This window comes from Nelumbo nucifera, chromosome 2 (genome assembly GCF_055504915.1).
Source record: "Nelumbo nucifera cultivar China Antique chromosome 2, China Antique-T2T, whole genome shotgun sequence".
NCBI classification, from domain to species: Eukaryota; Viridiplantae; Streptophyta; class Magnoliopsida; order Proteales; family Nelumbonaceae; genus Nelumbo; species Nelumbo nucifera.
In genome coordinates, this window is record NC_142650.1 from 106,022,664 (window position 1) to 106,047,098 (window position 24,435).

The following is a 24,435-nucleotide window of genomic DNA, read 5'->3' on the forward strand; positions in this document are numbered from 1 at the left end:
TTTGATTTATTTTGTCAGAATAGGTCATCTGTTCAGACCGTATAATCAAACCATCCATCTTTTTTAAAACATTGCATATCAATAATTCCAAAAAAAATTATAATATTAGAAAGACATATGATGCTGAAAAGAATAAGATTTTTCGATATCATGCCTTTTTGATATGGGTCTTTATGCTTTTACATGATATCAACCAATCACAATCCTGCGAATTTTGATGAAAACCTAATTGATTACTACTTTTATGATATCGGTTGTTTGATTATAAATTTTTCCGATATCATATTTATCCGGCATCACACTGTACTTTTTTCTTATCACCCAAAAAACCTTCCCAAATCCAAGAGTGATTTGGGCACAACCAAAATTGGACCACGTAATGCAAGAAAACATAAGTATGTGATTTAAATCACCAAAACAACCATACGTCACTCGATACAATTCAAAGATACAAGTAGAGTTTATTGTATTGGACTGAGGACGCGCTCTCTTCTGCAAAGGGGTTCGGACTCGGGCGTCTTGATTCGAATCGCGCCACACGCACTCTCCTCCCACTAAAATCCTAGCATCCACCTCCTTCCCCCCCCCGGTTCTCTCAATACCCATCTGCTCCGGCGAGATGATCGGTATAAGCTCGACAAAAGTCAGATTCTACAACCTCCGGTGAGATCTTTTCATATTCCTTCTGCAATCCTTGAATCATTATTGCATTAAGGCCTCTCGTTTCTCGAGGAATCTTCGGAGCAGTGTTAATTCTTCAAAGATTTTCGATCCATTGGCGAGAATCATCACGACAAGTTCTTGAAGGTCCTTCTCATCTTCCACTGAGAGTTTCAGGTTCGATCCGCTATGCATTTGTTAGATCCTTTATTTGTTTTTGGTGGTTTCTGCTATTCTTCCCCGCTTTCATGTTTATGCGTTTGTAGTGTTTCTCTTCCATGATTTGTTTGTAGAAATTCTGGGATTATGTCTGGGCAATTGGGAGTTTGATGTGAGACTGATTATGAACCGAAGAGATTTGAATTCATCAATCTTCTAGCCTTCTACCAAAATAAAAAAAAAGGAATCTGCTAGCCAAGTAGTCGTAAGCAATTGATCAAAAAAAGTAGTCGTAAGCAATAACTTTAGGAAAGGGGAAAATGAGCTTTAGCTTTTCTAAGACAACTACTAATAATGCTTTCTAATGACGAAGACCAATAGAAATGTCTAAAGATTTGTTGAGTGATAAATTTTCTGAAATACAATTTTTGCTAATCTGTCAGCTATGGTTGCGTCCGTATGAGAACTTAAGCTGAAACGTTAGATTGAGCTTTGAGACCACTGGGAAAGGTGAGCATTTTTACCGATCCTTTGGTCTTGAGATTTATTTTTTCCATTTGTAGGTCTTGAGATTTATGAAACAATTAATTTCCATAGACTCCCTTTCTTACAAGAAAAGGGAAAAGTGATAGAGAAACTTTGGCATGACCTGCTATGTCTAATTCCATCCTTTTTTATTGGTACTCATATCTCTCTATCCACACATTTTTATCTTGTCTCTAGAAATTCTATGTGTGGTGCCATCTTATGATCTCTTTTGTCTATGCACTCAACCTATCTGCTTATATTTTATATAGGGGCAGCAGATTCCACTTCCCTCTATTTTGAAAATGGCTGTAACTGATTTTGACATCTTTAGTCTTCTAACCAAAGTGCTTCAAGCTGCTGACATTGATATCAAGAAAGAGGCTGCTAAGTTTGTGAATTCAGATTGAGCTGAAGTGGTTAAAATTTATCCTGTAAAATTAGAATTATAAGAATAGATTTGGATAAGTATTAGCCTATTAGGAAATGAAATGTGGAAAAAATAATCAGCAACGAGGATTGAACTTACCATATTGTGTATTGGATAAATTTACCAATTTTTTGCTAATTCAGAGATTAGCAACTAAATATCTGAATCTGCCATATTCTGGGAATGTATGGTTGTATTGAAAAGATGAAATGTGTGCATATTAAGTAGTTTGTATTTGTGATTGGTAGTTGTTAATGATGGACAGTTCAAAGTTCCAGTCTTCTCATTTACTGAAATCTCAGTTGTGGAATGTAGCAACCGCTTAACATCAAACTGATGTTAATATATGCTAAGATGCTTGAAAGATACTGGTTTTTACCATTTAAATGAATTTTGTGAAATTTCTTTCCTGTCATATTTGGCAGCCAAAGATACTGGTTTTTACCATTTATATGAATTTTGTTTATAGCATTGAAGTAGGATTGATTTGCCAATGATAATCTGTGTTATTTTAATAAACTTTGGGTACTACACTACCTCAAGCAGTTCTGAAGTTTGATTTGGTTCTAAAGACCATTAGGCAGGCTCATTACCTAATGCTGGTCCTGGCCATGCAGGATTTTGGAAGAGGTGGACTGGATAAAGACTTAACCTCTTTTAGCTCAAGTCTGATTCAGTTCTTTCTTCTATAATGAAGAAATCACTGATTTTCTCATCTAACCCAGTTCTTAGTCTAAAAACTTGCCCCTATCTCATCCATCATTAACTAGAAAGATATCAAGTACTTCAAAGAACCCATCTGCAGTTTCTTTGTAAGCTATTGGGAGAGGCTGCAGCTTGCGCCTCTCCAAGGGATGTTGTATGGGAGTACAAATCTAATTCAGTTTCTGAAATAATAAAAATTCACTATTACTCATAAAAAAAAATCCATCTGCAGCTTCAGGGATGCTGTTTTTGATAGATAACTTGTAACCTTTATTGATTATGATAAAAGAATTTTTATGTAGAAAGAAGGATGATTCAGGCTGGCATTACCACCTGATCCTATTCTTTGGTTACATTTACAGTCCATCAATTGATTATTCCCCAATACAACTATTCCTTATTTGCCTTGTTCTTTACTAAGGAACCAACAAGAGGGTTTGTTGATCTGTGCACCCAACCAAATGTAGCTTGAAGTTCCCTTGCTAGATGTTGCACCTCCCTCATTATATTCTGATATTGCCACATTCTTTGTCTGTCATACTTCAACCATCCCAACCACCATCTTTGAGTCCCCCTTCACCTTGAGATTCCTATAGGGCCTAAAGACCTCGCCAGAGCTGTAAAATACCAAAAAAAGTTATTTATATTTAATTAATTGGGGTCTGGGGGGTTACCTTGTAATTTTCCCCCTTGGAGGGACTTCTTGGTAAAAACAAAAGAAAACAAAAAGACTAAACCTAAATGTTTGGTCTTGAACGTAGGAAATAAATTTTTTGATACTTGAGTTTTCAAAAAGTTGGGGATATTTCTCCTTCATATCATCCTCAAGCTCCCAAGTGGCCTCTCTCTCAATGTGATTACTCCATTGAATCTTAACATAATGGATAGTGCGGTGCCTCAACACTTGTTCCTTTCTGTCCACAATTCCCACCAGTTGCACCTCATAAGTTAGGTCCTCTTTGAGCTGTAAAGAGGGGTGATCTGTTACATGATTAGGGTCTGGTATATATTTTCTCAACATTGAAACATGAAACATGTTATGTATTCCAGCCAGTGATGGAGGTAAAGGAAGTTTGTATGCCACTTCACCGACTCTCTCCAAAATCTCAAATGGGCCCATATATCTAGGGCTCAACTTGCCTTGGATCCCAAATCTCATCACTCCTTTAGTAGGAGATACCTTTGTGTGGTGATCAATGTAGCCAAATTACTAGTGGAGTTCCTACTCAAAGCATCTGCTACCACATTGGCTTAATGGTAATTGACAATCAAATCATAATCTTTTTGTAGCTCCAACCACCTCCTCTGTATCATATTAAACTCCTTTTGAGTGGTAAGGTATTTAAGGCTTTTATGATCAGTAAATATTTCACATTTCTCCCCATACAAGTAATGTCTCCATATTTCAAGGGAAAATACTACAGTTGCCAACTCTAGGTCATGTGTGGGGTAATTTCATTCATATGGTTTCAATTGCCTCAATGCATAGGCTACAACTTTACCATGTTGCATGAGAACACACCCTAAACCTCGCTTAGAAGTATCACAATAGATGGTGAAACCCCCATTTCCTGAAGGAATAGTGAGAATTAGAGCTGATACTAATTGCTTTTTTAACTCTTGAAAACTTTGCTCACATTCATTTGACCATTCAAAACTTAACACCTTTTTGAGTTGATTGAGTCAAAGGCATGACTATACGGGAAAAACCCTTAATAAATCTCCTGTAGTACCCTGCCAAACCCAAGAAACTAGGAATTTCGATAACATTAGTTGGTCTATTCCAATCCACCACTGCTTCTACTTTCTTTGGATCCGCTGATACTTTATCCTTGGATATTACATGACCCAAGAATGCTACATTGTCACGCCAAAATTCACACGTTTTAGTTTTGCATAGAGCTTCTCTCTTAGAATCTGCAACACCATTTTTAGATGTTTTTCATGCTCCTCCTTACTCTTTGAATACACAAGGATATCATCTATGAACACTACAACAAACTGGTCCAGGAAGAGCTTGAACATTTTGTTCTTTCGATCCATAAAAGATGCTGGTACATTAATTAAACCAAAGGGCATCACAAGAAATTCATGATGTCCATACCTCATTCTAAAGGCGGTTTTAGGGGCATCTTCCACCTTAATCTTTAGTTGGTGATAAGTAGAATGAAGGTCAATCTTGGAGAAAATTTGAACACCTTGCAACTGATCGAAAAGATCATCGATCCTAGGTAGAGGGTATTTATTCCGTATTGTCACCTTATTTAATTCCCTATAGTCAATGCAAAGGCACATGCGTCCATCCTTTTTCTTCACAAATAACACTAGAGCATCCCAAGGAGGCACACTAGGTCTAAAGAATTCTTTGTCTAACAACTCCTGCAATTGTTCCTTCAGCTCCTTTAATTCCATTAGAGCCATCCTATATGGGGCTTTAGAAATAGGTCCTGTTTCTGGTATTAATTCAATGGAGAATTCAATCTCCCTATTTAGAGGCAACCTTGGTAAGTCCTCTAGAAACACATGGAAATTCTTTTCAATTGGAATATCCATTGTTTTTCTCCCTGGCTAGTGTCTCTGACTATGACCAAGTAAGCCTTACAACCTCTTCTCAAGAACTGTTTAGCCTGCAGGGCAGAGATGACTTGGGGTTGAACATCCGCCCCACTACCTATGAAGAAAAATTCAAGTTTACCAGGAATTCGAAATATCACTATCTTTCGCAACATTCCATGGATGCAAAATTAGTTGCTGAGCAATCTATGCCAAAGATTATATCAATATCCCGCAACTCTAGTACCATTAAATCAGCTAATAATTCCCTATCACCAACTTTAACTATATAGGATTTGCATACATGATCAGGTAGCCAGGGGAAGAGAAGAGGGATCACTTAATAAGGTGGGATATAGTGTGTAGAAGTAAGGAAGAAGGTGAATTGGGGATAGGAAATTTGGTCTTGGACTTAAAGAATACAACTTTGTTAGGTAAGTGGCTGTGGAGATGGCCCTTGGAAAGAGGGAGGTGTGGCATGAGGTGATAGCTAGTGTTCATGGTTGCTCAAATAATGGCTGGGATGTTGGTGTTTCTTGACGGGCTACTTTGACAACTCCTTGGAAAGTGATTCATAGCAATCCTTCCCCAATTTCTTAATTTTGTCAGGTATGATGTTTCCTTAGGGAATTCTGTTCTCTTTTGGGAAGATGTTTGGGTGGAAAATTCAGCCTTAAAAGACCTTTTCCCTTCTCTTTACTCTATTTCCTTGGTTAAGAATAAGGCTGTCTCTAATTTCCTTCCCTATCCCCTTTTGCCTTTGTCGTTAAATTGGGATTTTGGCTTCCGTCGGGGCTTGAGGGATGCTGAACTTGGTGATGTTTCTCAACTTCTTTTGATTCTTGATAATGTCTGTTTGGATCCTTTACAGTCAGACAAGAGGATTTGGTCCCCCCACCCAAAGGGCTCTTTTTCTTGTGCCTCCTTTTTGAAAGCCCTTTGTTCTTCCTCCCCTCAATCAGTTTTTCCGGTAAAGGAGCTTTGGGATAAGCTTGTTCCTCCTAAAATTATCTTGTTTTGTTGTGAAGTGTTTTATGGGAAAATCAATACTCTAGACTGCCTACAAAAAAAGAAGCCTTTTATGTGCTTGTCCCCTAGCTGGTGTATTCTTTGCAAAGCTAATGGTGAGGACTGCTTCCACTTACTAATTTCCTGCTCCTTTTCTGTTGCTATTTGGGATTGGATTTTTGCCTTATTTGGTTGCAGGTGGAATTTACCTAGCTGGTCTTTGTATGGCCTAGTATTTTAAAAGCGAAAGGCGCACAAAAAGCGACAGGTTCCAAATGCCTCTGAGGCGCAAGGCGAGGCACACACCTTTTTAAAAAAGGCACACAAAATAAAAAAAAAACTAGAAAAATAGAAAAAAACATGTAGAAATTCTAAGAAATCAGGAAAATATCAAAAAACAAAGTTAATTACTTAATTATTAGCTCCTATTTTTCTGTGAACAAGAAGAAGAACTGAAGAAGAAGGAGGAGAAGAAGAAGGAGAAGGAGAAGAAGAAGAAGAAGAAAAGAAGAAGAAGAAAAGAAGAATAAGAAGGGTGCAGAGCCCCTGTTTTACTGTAAAAACATATCAGAAGAAAGACAATGAAAAAAAAACAAGTAACAAGAGTGGGCAGAGCCCCTGTTTTTCTGTGAACAAGAAGAAGAACTGAAGAAGGAGGAGAAGAAGGAGAAGGAGAAGGAGAAGAAAAGAAGAAGAAGAAGGGGGCGGAGCCCCTGTTTTACTGTAAAAATATTTCACAATGAAGAAGAAGGGGGTGCAGCCCCTGTTTTAGAAAAAAGACAATGAAAAAACAAGAGTGGGTGGAGCCCCTGTTTTTCTGTGAACAAGAAGAACTGAAGAAGAAGGAGGAGAAGAAGAAGAAGGAGGAGAAGAAGAAGAAGGAGAAGGAGAAGAAGAAGAAGAAGGAGAAGGAGAAGAAGAAGAAAAGAAGAAGAAGAAGGGGGCGGGCGGAACCCCTGTTTTAGTGTAAAAAAAGAAGAAACAAATACTGAAATACCTGATGCTGATTGCTGAAAGCCTGTTGGTCATCCGACTAAGAGATGGCCTCTGATAGAACGTTGAAGGTGGCTGTTCGATTGAGAGATGGCCTGAACTTGTTGATCCAAGAAGAACGTGGGGGCTGAGGGCTTGAGACTTCAACTGATACTGGGAGTCCGAGAAGCCTTGCATGGCAAGTTTTTTTCTCTCGAGAGGGTCGTGACTTTCTTTTGAATTTGCTATACCATATCCAACCATTTTGGCACATAAAAGGAAATAATCTATACACATAGCATTATAATCTATCTATAAAAGTCAATTTAAAAACAAATTAAAAAACAAAAGGCAACAAATATAGGCGTGCGCCTTAGACCAGGCGGTCCAGGCGCACGCCTTAGGCACAGAGGCGAGCGCCTTATTAAAGTGTAGGCACCTTGACCCATGCGAGGCGCCTACTCTCGAAAACGCCTCGCCTTGCACCTCAGGCGCGCCTTTTAAAACACTGGTATGGCCCACAAAAAGAGGGAGGATTATGTGGAAATGTATTAGAGCAGCCACACTTTGGACAATATGGGAGGAAAGAAATGCAAGAATTTTTCAAGAAACAAAGTCTCCTGAATATCAAAGAGTGTATCTTAATAAGGGAAATTCATTGGTTAAGAACTTCAGAATTTTTCCATTTGTTCTCATTTGATGACTTTAGAAGGAACTGGCTAGAGGTGGCTAATAGCTCCCTCAAGAAGAAAAGGACTTCTATAGTATGGACTCCACTGTTGGAGGGTTGTGTAAAACTGAATTTTGATGGAAGCAGTCAAGGAAATCCTGGCCCCTTAGGTATAGGAGGGATTTTGAGAGGTATAGATGGTAATATCTTAGCCTTGTACTCGGGTCCAGCGGGAATAGGAGACTCAAATAGGGCTGAGTTGTTGGCAGCTTTACAAGATATTCAGATTGCTAATCAACATGGTGTTGAGAACCTTCAAATTGAAGGTGACTCCAAGATTGTTGTAGATTGGTTAACAGATCCGAGCTTAGTCATTTGGTGCTACAAGAATCTCTCAAAGAAGGCCAGCTGGTTATTGAGAAACATGAATGTTGTTAGTATACAATGGTTGGCACTTGGCAGGTCTGCAAACACTATGGCAGATTATCTTGCTAAACAAGGGATTTTGAGGGAACATTTGTATTGGGCTACCTTGTAATCTTGATCTATAGTGCTATTTGATTCACTCTTTAAGGGAGGTCACACCTCGTGCCTTTCAGTAAGATGGTTGTAACAGTTCTCATATTGTCTTAATAAAATTCCTCTTCAATTATCAAAAAAAAAAAAAAACATGATCAGCAATCAAAATACCCCCTAATGGAGTTTCAATAGATAATTCAATCTCACTTGGAATAGATATCCAACCATGTTTCTTAGCAAAACTAGCAGGCACAAAAGAATGAGTGGCATCGGGATCAAATAACACATAAGCATAAGTAGTTGACAGTTGACACAGAGAGGATACCTAACACCATTGCATTAGAGGCTTGTGCATGTTGTTGAGTAGACCTGTTCACGGGCCGGGTCGGGATGGGTTCAAGCTGGGCCTTGCCTTTACATTAACAGAATATGTTCACGCTCGAGCCTGAGTCCGGCCCGACCATCGGGCCTAGGTCTTGAGTCCGAGCTCAACCCTCATATAAAGCCTGAAGCTCGGGCTTGAGCCCAACCAGAAATTTAGAAAAAATATTTTTCTTTTTTATTCAATTAAAAACTATTTTATTTATATTAAAAGACCTCAAAACCTAAAAAAATAATGAAAGATCTCACTACTACTTGAAAAAAGAGAAGAATAAACCAGAAATTTGGAAAAAATATTTTTCTTTTTTATTCAATTAAAAACTATTTATTTATATTAAAAGACCTCAAAACCTAAAAAAATAATGAAAGATCTCACTATTACTTGAAAAAAGAGAAGAGTAATAAAGAAAAATTATATTGTATATATTTTTATTATATAATACATTATCAAGTTGGGCTTGGGCTTGGGTTGGGCTTTTTTGAGAAAGCTCGAGCTCGGCCCAAAAAAGGTTGGGCCCAATGTTTTAGGCCTGAGCCTAAACCCGCGGGCCTGAAATCTTGTCCAAGCCCGACTTAGATTGGGCTTGGCTGCATCGGCCCGTTGGGCTACTTGGCCCATGAACAAGTCTATTGCTGAGTAAGAATGTACACCCTAGCTTGACTTCTAGGCTTCTGAACTCCTCCTTTCTTTTGATTTGCAACTACAATTCTATTATTTGTAGTATTTTTTGAGTGTCCTGAGATGTTTGAATGCCAAACTTCTCTTTCCTTGTAGGACAATCAGCAGCTATCTTGTGGTCCTGTTGGCCACAAGCAAAACAACTGCCATTGATCCAATGACAACTTGCTTCAGAATGATGCTTCTGGCACCTACAGACACCAAGGAGTTCCACCTTTTTTTCCCTAGTGTTTTGATTTTCAAGCTTCTTTGCTTGTTTTCCTGACCTTTGACCATTAAGATTGTCCCTGCCTCTTCTTCTGGTTGTTGTTGATAGTACCCTAATTCTAGACGATGCCCCTCTCTAATAGTAATGCTTTACTAAGCACCTCAGCATAGGTCTCTAATTCAAATGCAACAACTATTTGTTTGATCTGGGAATTTAATCCCTCAAATCTACGAGCACAATTCTCCTGGTTTGGCACCAAATTAGGAACAAATTAAGACGGGATGGCGAATTCAGCTTCATATTAGTCCACGGTCCGGTTTCCTTGCACTAGATCAAGGAATTTCCTTTCTTTTTGTTGACGAACACTCTTAGGGAAATAGTGCTTATAAAGGGCCTTTACAAATGTGTCCCAAGTGCAATTCCCTTTATTCTCCTCATATACTTGTTCTTGTGTCCACCAATCATTAGCAACTCCTTGTAGCAAATGGGTTGCATATACCATTTTGTCCTCTGGGCACTTAAACACCTTAAGAGCTTTCTCCATCTCTTGGATTCACTTCTCTACCTCAATAGAGTCAATGGTATCCTTAAAAGGTGGCGGAGCGATCCTCTTAAATTCCAAAAACCTGTTACGTTGCTTCAGTTGTGCCATCAAGTTTTGTTTCAATTGTTGTTGCTGTTGGTTCAGTAATGCAGAGATGTTGTCATTTGTAGTATTTTGTTGTTGGGGGAGCATTTGTTGTAACATTTGATATATCCCAGAAGTATTCTTAAGACTGGATTGGGCTACAACATTAGTCAGAGGTACCTGATCTCCATTAATATCTCCAACATTACCAACAAAATTGTTAACTTCTTCTTGTCGACGGGAACCCCTAGATTCATGACTCTAACCTCTTGCGGCATAGGAGGATTTAGGGAAAAATCTTCTCTGAGTGGGGAGGCATAGTGACATATTGAATCAAATTGTAACGCTGAAATCATGAGTCAATTACTTAAATTATTCTAAATGTTTGTTAATTCACTATAGCAAGTACACTAAATTTATGATCTAAAAATTAACTAAACAATAACAAAACACAATTAATCAAATCAAAAGATCTGAGTTACTCTAATTCATAGTTTCTTACCCATCTCACTACAAACCTAAGTAATTCCCTAAAGACCATAACTTGGCTCTGATACCACTAAATTGTCACGCCCCGAACCTAAGTCAAGACATGACAACGCCACATGCAAGGCAATCCTGCTTAAAAGCAAAATTGGAGATTTGAAAAATAATCTTAAATACCTCAAAATAATGATATTCGAATCTATTGAATAGTCCTTACATCAAATATACCAAGAAGAACTTCATGTTAACAAGTGGGATAAAAAATCCTATTCAACTAATAATTAACTTCAAAGAATGGTTCCTTTAAAACATGAAGGAAAAAAATTAAATAAACAATTAACTAATGAGATCTAATCTTGATTTCAAGACCAAGCTAGCAGAACAAGCTCTCTACTCTTCTCACATCCAAGCAAACTGCAAAAGCTATTCCTTGGTGTCTGAAAATGTGGAAAGAAAATGAATGAATACACTATTCAGTAATTGACAATCCATTCCAATGGTTGGATCAAGCTGGTGTTAAAAGTCATAATATAATAATTGATATCTGATAGAAAATCCTTTATTAGAAACCTCATATAAATCCATATACATTATATTTAAGGAAATAACTACTCAAATAGTTACAAAACAAAACTTACATATGGGAAAAAATGGTTAACAACACATAATGTGGAATGTGTAACATATATCCCATAACAGATTCAAAAAGTAGACTATGATCACTCTAACCTTAGTGGCAAGGTGTAGAACACATATATGCCCTGTGGTGAGGGCCCAGAACAAACTAACTTGTGATGCCATCATATTCATCACAATAGTGGGGGTCAAAGCATAGTCACTTAATTTCAGAATACAAATATATATGACAATCAACGCATGGGTTTCAATAACACATTTAACAATAGCAGTAAAAATATATTCAACTTGGATACCAAATATTCAGAAAATCAATGGAATATTTTAAGAAAGATGGAGTATCAAAGAAATCATTTCAAATATTAATAGTGTAATCAACATAATTCCAAATTACAATTGTCTAAATGTTTTGCTTATAACCTATCGTTTCATAAGGTCACATATTTTTTTCGTGCTTGACTCTATTTTATGTAGGATAAAAATAAGTAGTATATGCTGTTGTTCAATTAACATGTTCAAAACTAACTAGAGAGATGGAAGGTTGCTTACCTAGTACGCTAAATTCCAGTACCCAATATATATACCAAGTCAAGGTGTGTCATGAAAGCCTATAAATAATAAGTAGATACATAAATAAAAAATATTACAGAAAATCCAGAATTATAGATGCTATTTGCACGATGCATATGCCTCTAGCTTATTGCCTAATTCCCACTAAATCTGAAATGGTTTATCACTTAGGTTTTTAAGTTTCTCTAATTTTAAATTTTCAACTAATAAGCGCCTGGGATCCATTTCCAACATTTATAACTCATTTTCTAAGAACAAAATTTATGAATTTATCCTTCAAATACAAACTCCCCACGACCAACCATAAGATAGTATCGAATTTGACCCAAAAATTTTACAAAACTGCTAATCATCATTCTTTGCAGAATTCCCAAGTTTAGTATGTTTTGAATGCCACCTTACCAAGACCATAACTTTTCACCAGAAGTTAAAATGAGGGTATCTACCTACTACCATTTTGAAGACCTCTTCAAGAACTATGATTTGGAATCAAAATCTGGCCAAAAACTGGAGGGCTGGTTTCTGACGGCCTAATGTTGAAGGATAAATTCATAAATTTTGTCCTTAGAAAATGAGCTATAAATGATGAAAATGGGTCCCGGGAGATTATTAGTTGAAAATTTGAAATTAGAGAAACTTAGAAACCCTAGTGATAAACCATTTTAGATTTAATGGGATTTGGGCAATAAGCCAGAGGCATCACATAGTATCTACAATTCTAGATTTGTTGTAATAATTTATTTATTTTTTTAATTTATGTATCTATCTATTATTTATAAACTTTCACGACACACCTTGACTTGGTATATATGTCATTATATTGGGTACTGGGATGTAGCGTACTAGGTAAGCGACCTTCTATTTGTTTGGTTAATTTGGAAAATGTTAATTTAATAAAAGTATATGCTAATTTTTTTCTTACATAAAGTAAAGCCAAGCATGAGAAAATATTTGACCTTATGAAATGATAACTTATAAGCAAAAATTTTAGACAATTGTAATTTGGAATTATGCTGATTGCGTTTTTAACTATTTGAAATGATTTATTTGATACTCTGTCATTCTTAAAATATTCCATTGATTTTCTGAGTATATGCTATCCAAGTTGAATATGTTTTGACTACTATTGTCAAATGTGCTATTGAGACCCATGTGTGGATTGTCTTATCTATTTGTATTCTAAAATTAAGCGACTACGCTTTGGATCCAGCCATTGGGGATGAATATGATGGCATCATGGGCTGGTCTATTTTGGGCCCTCACCACAGGGCATATACGTGGTTCTAGACCTTGCCACTAAGGTTAGAGTGGTTGTAGTCTACTTTCTGAATTTGTTATGTGATATATGTTACACATTTCACATTATGTGTTTCTAACCAATTTTTCCCATATGAATGAATCTATATGGATTTATGTGAGTTTTTCGGTAAAGGATTTTCTATCAAATATCAATTATTATATAATGATTTTAACACCAGCTTGATCCGACTAGTGGGATGAATGTCTATTACTGAGTAGTATACTCATCCATTTTCTTTCCTCATTTTCAAACACCGAGGAGTAGATTTTGTTGTTTTCTTGGGTGTGATAAGAGTAGAGAGCTTGTTCTGCTAGCATGTTGGTCTTGTAATCATGATTATATCCCATTAGTTAATTGTTTATTTAATTTTTTCCTTCATGTTTTAAAGGAACCATTCTTTGAAGTTCATTATTGGTTAAATAGGAATTTTAATCCCACTTGTTAATACGGGGTTCTTCTTGGTATATTTGATGTAAGGACTATTCAATAGATTCAAATATCTTTATTTTGAGGTGTTTAAGATTGTTCTACAAATCTCCAGTTTTGATTTTAAGCAAAATACTTGCATGTTCTTTGAATACGCAGTGTTGTCATGTCTTGACTTAGGTTTGGGGCGTGACAAGAACAAAGCCAGATGTTTTTGAATACTCCACCAAATTTCTAGAATGGCCAGCTTACCCAATTTGCAGTCATCAAAATTAAGTTTGGCGTGGTTTGCATCTGGAGGGCACCACCCCCTACAAATTCTAGGCCTTGTGCATGAGAATGTGCCACTATTTGCTATTCATGAATGATATCTTCCATTGAATAAGCTGAAAAGATCTCAAGTGTCTTAATCCAGTGTATCACTTTTAGGGTGATATTTTCTCATTTGCAGCTTCAAGGTTATCGGATGCTCCAATTAAATGCTACATTAATGTTTTGAAAATTGTAATCATATCGTAAATCATAAAGAAGTTGAATTAAATCAAATCATGAATCATATTGTAAATTGTAAGATTATTTTTATTTTTTAAAAACTTGTCAAAATATTGAATATAGAAATGCTAAAAGTCAAGATATAAATAGAAAAGTGATTTTACTTTTTTTTAATCCATATCTACCATATATGTAGCTAAAACAATAGAATTTACTACTAACACAATAGAATGCTAAGATGACATAATCAAGTTTGACTTGAAAGTCAAATAATCCACATACAATAGCTCTATATCCTACATATGATGGAAAATAAATTTAATATATGGTCTTATATAATGTTAATAAATCAATTTCAAGTAGGGTCCTTAAAACAAGTCATCCTTGACAAAACTAAATATAAATAAAATAAAACGATGAAGTAGAGAACTAATTCTTAATTGAATTTATTTGAATCACAGGAATCCTATAAATTGTAAGATTTATGAATCAAATTGTAGGATTCAAACAAAAATCATAAAATTTTTGAAAAAAAGGATTTGGACATAAGATTCGAATTGGAACCCTTGGGATTCATGATTCAAATCGCGAATCATATATTGTAAATGGTAGATTTTGACAAATGTTTCCATCCATGACTTATACAAGTATGGGAGATATTCCCAATGTGCGGCTGGATGCTGTGCTCTCAGGGTGTTTTCACGATTTTTGCTTTCAAGAGACTCAGGCTCAGAAACAATGGATGCCATTCAAGAAGGCTTATTGCTTGTAGAGGGTTGCAAATTGGGTTACTCAATGTGAAGAATTTCAACAAAATCAAGCTTGGGTATGGCTCAACCTGACCCGACCCAACCCAAGTTGCACCCTAGTTGATTGTTTTAATCACATGTGCATGCATGAAAAGTCTAATTCAGTAAATTGATGAGGACTTTTGGATTTGGTTGGTTACAGTTTCTGCTGGATTCAACATATGCTTAAAGGGGAGATAGGGGAAAGGTCTTAGCCAACTGTAAGTGTCCTTCAATATTTTTGTTTTGATAACAAATGGGCTATTCTACTTTTGATTTTTTCTCAATGTATGCATAAGAAATTGTTATGTTCTAGTTCAATAGAATTAATGCTTTGCTGTTCTTGAAATTGTGGTAGTATTTAGCATTCCTGATTTTGCCTATTTTGAATGGCAGTAGTAATTTTTAATATGAAAATTTCACATATATTTACTGCTTTGATTTCTGAACTTCCTTTTTAAATTGGGGTAGTGATTGGGGCACATCCCCTTTTCACTAAAGGGGCATACTTCTATTTGATAGCCAAAAAGTACTTGGCTTAAATGAAGACAATAATAATACCCATATGTGTCTTTCTGTTGTTATGAACAGTGGTCTCTCTTGTCTATTTCAGATGGGGTTTGCCTATTGATAAAAAAATTTTCTTGTTTTTTCTTTTTTAGTTTTCGGATGTCAATAGATGATTATGGCAATCTTGACTAGAAAACTGTCATTCTAGTTGTTGTAGGTAAAGCAGTTTTGGTTATGGCTGCAAATGCAAGTCCTACTGTAATGCCCAAAGAAATTAAGGTATTGTCTAGGCTTCTAGCTCATGACAGGACTCCCACTAGGACAATTTTGTTTGGTAGAGGGCTAGATTTTAACCCTTTATTACATCCTGATGTGGGGAAGGCTGAGTAACCAAATGGCATTTATTTTCCTCAATGCAAATAAGCAAGGGAGGTGTGGAATATCATGAGGAAAGAAATTCACATTTAGTAGATCCTATGCCTTTCTCTTAATTGGTGCAATCTCCCTTACAATAAAATATCAGGATAATAATGCCAGTTTTCCAGCTGTTGAAAACACTTGAGAATAAAAGTTAGAAATGTTTTTCTCTCTTGAGAAAAAAGAGATGCTTTTTAATACCTAAATTCAGTGTTTTAAAAGGTATACTCAGGTGCATATATGAGATTCATTTATTAGGTATACCTTAACTGAACCTAGGTGTACCTCACCTTGCTTATTTCTATGCTATGATGAATTTTAACCATGAATTTGATGTTTGAATGATAATTTACAATACAGTTCCATGGCTGACTAACTTGCATGGGAAGGAGCAAATAGAATTTAGCTGTATTGGGTTCCTAACCCCATTGACTGAGGGATTGTATAATTATTTTCTTGCATAAGGTAAGGAGTTCATTTTCTCAAAAAAAAAAAAAAGGTAAGGAGTTCATTAACAAAGGGACAAATTTGACCCCTGAAAGCTATACAATGTGATACTGTACAAAACATTTAAAAATGCCCCATGGTGGAATGGGATAGCTCTTGTTTTTTGTTTTCCCCCTGCTCTGTATCTCCATATTTCATCCTTTAACAATAAAGCTGCTGATTTGTTACTGTTCCAAAAGAAGTAATTTACTTTATTATAGGTTATAGCTATGATGTTTAGAGTTCAAACAGTTTAGCCCATGTAGGACTTGAACCTACAAGTCTATAATTTTCATGCTAATAACATAACACTATCCAATTGAGCTAATAAGCATTTTGAAATATTTTGTTTCTCTTTTTCTTTTCTTTTTTTTAATCAAAGAAAGCTCAAAATCATTCATTATGCTATATTCAAAATAATTTATATGTTCAAACTTTGTTCAGACTTGAGAGAGCTAATAATCTATATTTTGTTTTTTTTCAAAATATAGATTTGTATAACAATAAAAAAATTAGATTTGCTTAGTCCTATATATTAAGCTTTTCATTTTTTTTTAAAGTGGTGCTAAATGATGTTTAGAGTTTAAACGGTTTAGCCTATGTAGGACTTGAACCTACAAAGGCTATAATCTTCATGCTAATAACATAATGCTCTAACCAATTGAGTCAATAGACTTTAAATATTTTGTTTAGAAAATTTTAATTTTGCATTTTTTCCATATATTAACCTTCTCATTTATCTTTTTTCACAAGTGGTGCCTTCATTAGGCAAATACCTTAGGCTTTAGCAACTCTTTGTGCTGTAGTTGTGCCTTTTTCTCTTGAAATTCTAGGTTAACCATAATTTGAGCAGATGAACATTTAGTCTAACCTAACCTAACAACCATTTTTTTTTGGTAATACAGATAAAGGTGACAAGCAGTCACCCAAAAGATGATGATACCTTTTTTGGTTGGCTGTTCATAATATATTTAAAAATGATGTCTTTTTTGGGGCTATTTACGAACGGTCAGAGTCTTTGAAATGGAATTCTGCGTTTCGGGGGAAGGTCTAGCTACTATATGGGTGCAGGGAGGAACAATCAGAGTCTTTGTTGATGAGGAAGGGGTTCGTGATCGTGAAGTCTTCCTCTGAAGATGCCTGGTTCTTTGATTTGCAGGTGGCAATCCTTCTTGTGAAGAGGTTGAAAGTTGGGTGTTCCTTCATTGGTGAAACCTGCAGAAATCAGCGGTAAGAAGACTAGAAGGGAATAAGTGGTTTCTAGTATTTGCATCAGAGGAAGAAGGTATGGAGCACTTCACTCTCAACTATCCATCCTCAACGGCATTTACTGTTCACTGTTGCGTTGGTCCCAATTCGGAATTGGTTGTTCGGAAAGACAGGTTTGGTTATGGTAAGTGGTGGATCAAGATTTTTGGCGTCCCACTTTTAGCTTGGTGTCCCGTAGTGTTCAAGGAGATAAGCAATGTAGTTGGAGGTTTCATAACTGCAGATCCAAGCAACCTAGCTTGGAGAAACCTCCAAGCCCTTCCTTTGTTGGTCTGGAGCAAAGCAATAAAAGATATCCCCAAAACCTTAGATTTGGTAGTGAGGGATGTGATACCTCCTTTGGATAGCTGTCGAGGATGCGGAGTACCCTCTTGTTCACTGGAAGCCCTACTGCAATGGTTGAGACATGAACATGGGGACTCCTGTTTCGCGTCTATACCCACCACCCGGTTTCAGTCCATCATCTTCCTTAGTAGAAGGAAGAGTAGCAGGGGCTACTCCTGGTTGTGGTGGTGTTGGTCTCTCTGGGTGCGGAGCCAGAGCGGCCGCCTGTACAAACTGTAAATGGAGAGGGAAGGGGTTGGGAGATGCATCCAGTTCTGGTGGTGGGTGAAGGAGAGGCAGCTTGTCTCTCAAAGTTCCAGCTCTCGGTGGAGGAAGGGTTTCGGGATGGTCTTTTGACGGTGGCAGGAATGGTGGCAGACAAAGCACTGACGAGAGACTTCTTCTCGGGGCTCTCGAGTACAATGGCAGCCTTGTTCTCAGGTCGGTCAAACAGGCAGGAACTTCAAATTTCAAACCTTTTTTCTGCCAGGAGTCGGTGGAATCTTCAGGCTTAGAGCTTGCTCATTTCTGAGTTTGGATCGTCCGTTGCAGGTAAATCCAATTACTTTCGTTGCCCCACCTAGAAGTGATGAGTTGGACCTGGGCCTAAATAGACATATTATGAAGTCCAGTGCATTGGATCTGACTGGTGGCCTAGTTCCCTTAAGACTATTTGGCAGCGGTTTGACCAAATCAAAGTCTTGCTAAGGGAAGATTCATGTATCCCTTGCTCCTTCGTCCAATGGCGAGTTCCAAGACAAACCCAAGCATTAAGCTTCCTATCAAGAAGCCAAGCTTGGCAACAAGCTAAGGTGAGCTCAGTCAGGATTTAGTTTTGGCGAGTGACATTCCTATCGAGAGGCCTGTAGAGGAAGTATGCAATGACCAGGAAAGTGTAGATGACCAGGTGGACAAAGCAATTCGGTTTGGAAATTTGCTCGGGGTTTCCTACCCGGCCGATCAGGACAGGATCGTGTGGAAGTGATTTAAAGCTAGGTGCTCCAGCAAGGCGAGGACTCCTATAGTGTCGTGTCAGACTTAGATACAGAGCCCGAATTTTCTTGGTCAGATCACTCTTATGATCCTTCGGCATTTCCTGTTGGGAGCAGAAAGTCCAAGTGTTTAGAGGACTGCTATGATGTGAAGCTGGTTGATCCCCCTCCCTGAGGATGTTGAAGAACTAGAGGGAGGGGCAGAAGAGGTAGAGGCAAGAAATTTTAATCCAGTCAAAAGGGGTGCTTGTGGCTTGCTAGTTTTTGTTTCAGGTCTTTTTCAAGTTGCTTGTTTTTTGCTGTTTGGTTACGTTGGGTGAGAGCTGGTGGTCTTGTTCTGGTGGCACTTGCATTGCTAATGGGTGCGATGCTTTGGAGTGTGCCAATTTTCTTGTCTGCAGTTCATGTACTTCTTGTACACTTCTATTAATAAAGCTTTACCTTACATTTTCAAAAAAAAAACAGATTTCTTTTTCTGTTTCTTTTTTGAAGGTGGATTTTTTTGAGGTCTTTCCATGGCTTACACATGTACAGAAACTCATTGTACAGAGAACCATGTTCTTTTGTCTAATGCAATATAATTTACCTTTTCTAAAAAAGGCAGTCAGCCAAAAGAAGAAACACAATCTACACTTACAAATAAAACCCACCCCAGACTTTAAAAAATCAGCAGAGACAATCAATCTGACAAAAGCACCAATACCAAAACAACAGATCACCCTCATGATACAATACAATACATAGAACTAGAACCCTATAATGACAAAGCAAACTTGACCCAACACTTCAACGACTCAATTAGAAACTTCTCTACTTCTCTTACTAACTTTCTTTGGCCTCACCTTCTTAGTAGGCCCAATTCCAAACAAACCCTTTTCAGTATTGAATCCTCTGACGGCATTAGGCTTTTTCTTCACGATCTTCAGCGTCCTTTGGTCCTCAACTGCTGATTGATTCTATCGAACTCCAACACCACATTTCTCTCAAAGAAATAGTCCAGCATCACCTCTCCCTCTCCTCTACCACCCAAATCAACTTTTTTTGAGAAAATTTAACCAGGATTCATTAAAGGAAGAAGAGGTTCAAAGCAGGGGAGGAACCCCTACAAATTACAAAGGAGGAAGATTGTTGCTATACAAATGCTCCAAATACACACCACATTTGGCTAAACCATCTGCTGTATGATTGTGTTCCCTAGGAATCCAAACTAATTTTACATTTAAACAGTCCAAAGAGTCCCTAGCCTCTGCCAAATAGTGACTCAATCTCCAAGGTTCCCCCACTTTGTCTCTTAACCATTTTATAGTATTTGCTGAATCACCTGCAATGATTAAATTCTGGATTCCCAAATTTTTTATTATTCTGATTCTTGTGAGAGCAGCCATCACTTCAGCCTTTGTAGAATAAGCCAAGCCAAATGGACCGCTGAAAGTCCAACAAATGTTGCCCCTTTCATCCCTTACTATGCCTCCAATACCAGCTAAGCCTGGGTTATCTAAGGCACTTCCATCGAAGTTTAGGGTCATCACTCCTTTCACTGATGGGGTCAGGATGTCTCAAGGATGTTTGATGGAGGTGAGGGAGAAACAGAAAGGGGTAAGCATCTCTATTGAGATCATTGACTGAGAGTCCTTTGAACAGACCTGAGTTCACCGTCCAAAGGTTGCAAAGGTAAGTAATGTCTGAAATTAACTCCTCCAGGGGCCTGAATTTGTTGCAAGCGTTTGTTTCTTTCATCCCAAACTCCCCACAACACTGCATGTAGCACTGATTGCCAATAAACTTTACCCCTTTTACTTAAACCTGTTCCTTGCCATTGGTGCAGAAAGTCCATAATGTGCTCTGGTATAACCCAGCTGTAACCTGCCATTTTCAAGAAACGGAACCAAATCTTTTGGGTGAACTTGCAGTGAAGAAAAATGTGATCTGTTGATTCACCTTCACTGAAGCATAAAATGCAAACATGAGGAGAGATGGACGGTCTTTTTTTTGATGAATGAGAGATGGACAGTCTTCCCAAAAACTTTTTCTGCAAGAGATCACGAATATTTAATTTCTAGAGACAAGATTCCCATACAAAGGAGCAAACTCTTGAAGGGATGTGGCTACACCAGATCGTCTTAAAAGGAAAGGAGGAATGTTGTTTATCAGCAATCAAAACCTTGAACATAGACTTAGAAGAGAAATCGCCAGTAGGGTGCAGGGTCCAGATTCGGGTGTCAGAATAGGAGGGGGAGATGTAGGCTTCTTTAAGGGTCTGAATTAAGTCTATTAATTCAGAAATCTCCGAATCCCTTAGGGGTCTTCTGAGTCGAAGGTTTAGGGTGTTCTCAACAGTTTGGTTTGGAAGGCAGGAAGAAATAGTGGCTTCCTGGTCAAGGGTAAGCTTAAAAAGTCTAGGGAAAGAGGCTGCAGGGGTAGTTTCCCCCCACCAAGGGTCTTTCCAGAATTTTATTTTAGATCCATTTCCCACTTTATATATCTTATGAAAGGAAAGAAAGAAGTATGGGTGGAGATGATACCTTTCCAAGGATTTGTCGACTTTATCCTGTTCAAATGGAGATTTCTATCCCACTCATTTATATGATCCATATTTGCTTGAGATGGCAGCTGTCCAAAGAGCATTGGGTTCTTTAGGGAACTTCCACAGCCATTTACCTAAGAGAGAGGAATTTTTCTCTTTTAAGTGCCCAATTCCCAAACCACCTTCCTTTTTAGGCTTGCATACTTGTTTCCAACTGACTAAGTGGCTTTTCTTTTCCTCACCTCCTTTCCAAAGAAAGTTCCTTTGAAGCTTCTCAATCTGATTTCTGACTTTGGTTGGAATCTGGAAGACTGAAAGGAAGTAGACTGGCAAATTTGCTAAGGAGACCTTAAAGAGCGTAAGCCTTCCCTCTTTTGAGAGATAACACTTCTTCCAAGATGATAATTTCTTCTCACATTTCTCCACCATTGGTGTCCAGAAGTTGAGAGATTTTGGATTCCCTCCAAGAGGCATCCCTAGATAGGACATAGGAAGATTCTCCTCTTTACATCCCAACAGAGTCCTTTCTAATCCTTTTTACAGAGGGTGGTTACCTAGAAGTTCCTGATAATCTATTGTTAATGCTATTTTTGTATGTGTCAGTGTGTGCATGCCTGTATGCATGTGTTTGTGTATAATCCCTTATATGTGCAATGATTTCACAAATCTTTCACCATGAAATATTCCTTGTATATCACAAATAAGGTTTCTCTTAAAATCTAGAATTGAAGTCTTGCTTGATATTTCTTTTTAATTTTTTAACTCATTATAAAAGTCGGTTTAATTATCAATCTTGGCCATAAATTAAAAATAATATATACTTGACAAATTGAGACTCAATGTCTCTTTGGTAATATCTGATTAAGTTTGAACAGCATTGACCATGCACAATGTCACTTCGTGGATAGTGTACCGATACTTCCAAGAATCCTCACCCTTTCCTGCTCACATTCTCTTCTCCGTTCAACTGGTGAGGAGACAGTTTTTTTTTTCCTCCCTGGTTCCTAGTGAGAAAGAAGACCCAAGAAAAAAAGAGACAGAGCATGTGTGTGTGTTGTGTTTGAGAAAGAAAACCAAAAAAGGAAAAAGAAAAAATTTAACAAACAAAAACAACCACTACAAAGAACATAGGGATCACAACCTGTCCAACTTTTTTTTAGTTGGTGCCTTGGTGGGTTTTGCAGCTTCCAACCACAGACTCAACACCCAGAAATTCTCCTTGTTTGTCGTTCATATTTTTCATCAGGACCAGCTGAGCTCTGTCCTCTGTAAGCATCAACCACACTCCTCATCTCTTCCTAGTTTCATCTTGGTTTAGATGTAGTTTTCTTTCTTTCCTTTTAGTTGTTTCTATAAAATCTGTTTGTTTTGTCTGTTTGTATCTACTTCCGACTGTTAGCATAGTTGTCAAGGTGATGCCTAGGCGACAAGGTGCCCTTAGAGGCTTGCCTCACCTAAACACCAGCAGTTTTGTACTTTCTATTATAAAATACTTTTTTATTCTTTGTTTTTTTTTGAGATTATAATTATAAAATAAACATTAATAAACTAAAATATTCATATTTTGTGTTTATATACTAGTTTCTTTTTATTATTTTCTTATTTGTTTGGGTTTAACCAACACAAACATTGCTAAATGCTGTATTGAACCCTCAAAGACTTCAAAACGTGAACCAATAAGTATGGTAGAACTTAAAATTTTGTCTAATCAACACATTTTCTTCTTTTACTATCTTTTACTACTTTTTCTTTTACTATCTTCTACTACTTTTTCTTTTCTTATTTTCCTGGGTTCAGTCCCTACATTTTTTTTTTCAATTTTCTTTTATTTCATTCTTCTCTCATGGATATGTTGATTTTCTATACTTGAACATGAACTTTATATTTTTCTTACGAAAATTATGAATAATTATTCTAGTGGGAGTTGACAGCTCAAAATTTTGAAGTTTTGACACATATTGTTGTTTTACTCTTCTCTTCCTCTTCTCTTCTCTTCTTCTTCCTCTCTTCTCCTTTCCTTCTTATTTCCTGCGAAGATAACACTTGTAGGTCCATATAACATTGTCCGGATCTGTCAGCTACCTAACTACCATCTTAGAGTCCCCCAAAATTATCACTCTGTCCACATTCATCTGTCTTGGAAACTGCACCCCTTGCAATACTGCTTGAAACTCAACAAAGATAGAGTCCCCCCATTCAGTTGGGCCTGAATATTAAACAATTATATTCCCTTTCACATCCCCAAACACACCCTGTATCCCTGATGGCCCTAGATTTCCAAGGTTGCTGCAAAGTTTAGTTTTATGAGCTCTTCTGTAGGAGGGTCCTAGGCTGGATTAGGCTTAACCTTAGCTTCTAAACAATTTTCTACAGCTCCCCAGTTTCACCAGATATCATCAAAGGAGAATTGCAAAAAAAGATTTACGGTTTTAGCCGAATGTATAGCTTTACTAATGAAACATTCCCAAATATGATAAAAAAAAATGAAACATTCCCAAATAACCTCCATCCTCTTTTGTTTATCATCGAAGATTCTAGCATTTCTTTCTTCCTAAATGGTCCAAATCAATGCAACTTTCGCACATCTCCAGAAGATTCTATTCCTCCGCTTAGACCAGCTAAAGGTAGTTGGGTTAAAGAGACCACTAACCTGCTAGATGTGGTGACCAACTACGCCCAAAAAGTATAAATAATTTTTCCCAAAGGCTTGCAACCACTGGACAAGAAATAAACAAGTGGTAACAGCTCTCACCAATAGCTTTACAAAGGGTACACCAATTAGGGGATAAGCAAAAAGAGGCCTTCTTTTTCGCAAAGTGTTCAATGTAATTAACTTTTCATGAGAGGCTTCCTAGCAAAGAGCACTAACCTTGGGTGGGTGGGGTTTGGACTAGACTTCTTTAGAAGGGAAAGAAGAGCGAGAGGAGGCTGAGCATGAAGAAGAGAAGGAAGCACAAGAGAAAACACCTTTGAGGTGAGGCATCCAAACCCTAAAGTCAGGTAAGGAAGGGTCCAAACTAATCATTGGACAGTTTCACGAGCAAAGCAACCTGATCAAACTCATGATCCCTTGGGTTTCTTCTAAATCCCAAGTCACAACTAATAGTAGTCAAGATGA

At 37.3% G+C, this 24,435-nt stretch overlaps 1 protein-coding gene across 6 annotated transcripts in view; it reads left to right on the forward strand.

Annotated features, from left to right (window-relative positions):
- Window positions 1–430: 430 nt before the first annotated feature.
- Window positions 431–24,435, forward strand: part of LOC104603492 (alkaline ceramidase-like) — a 47,351-nt gene continuing 23,346 nt past the window's right edge. Inside the window, exons 1-4 of one of the 6 annotated variants that reach the window (XM_010267538.3) lie at window positions 450–837; window positions 1,263–1,329; window positions 14,656–14,833; window positions 14,959–15,016. The gene's annotated coding sequence lies outside the window, so the exon portion shown is untranslated. Of the gene's footprint in view, window positions 838–1,262; window positions 1,330–14,655; window positions 14,834–14,958; window positions 15,017–24,435 lie in introns of all 6 variants that reach the window. The other 5 variants (XM_010267539.3, XM_010267541.3, XM_010267542.3 and 2 more) reach the window with 5 other exon arrangements.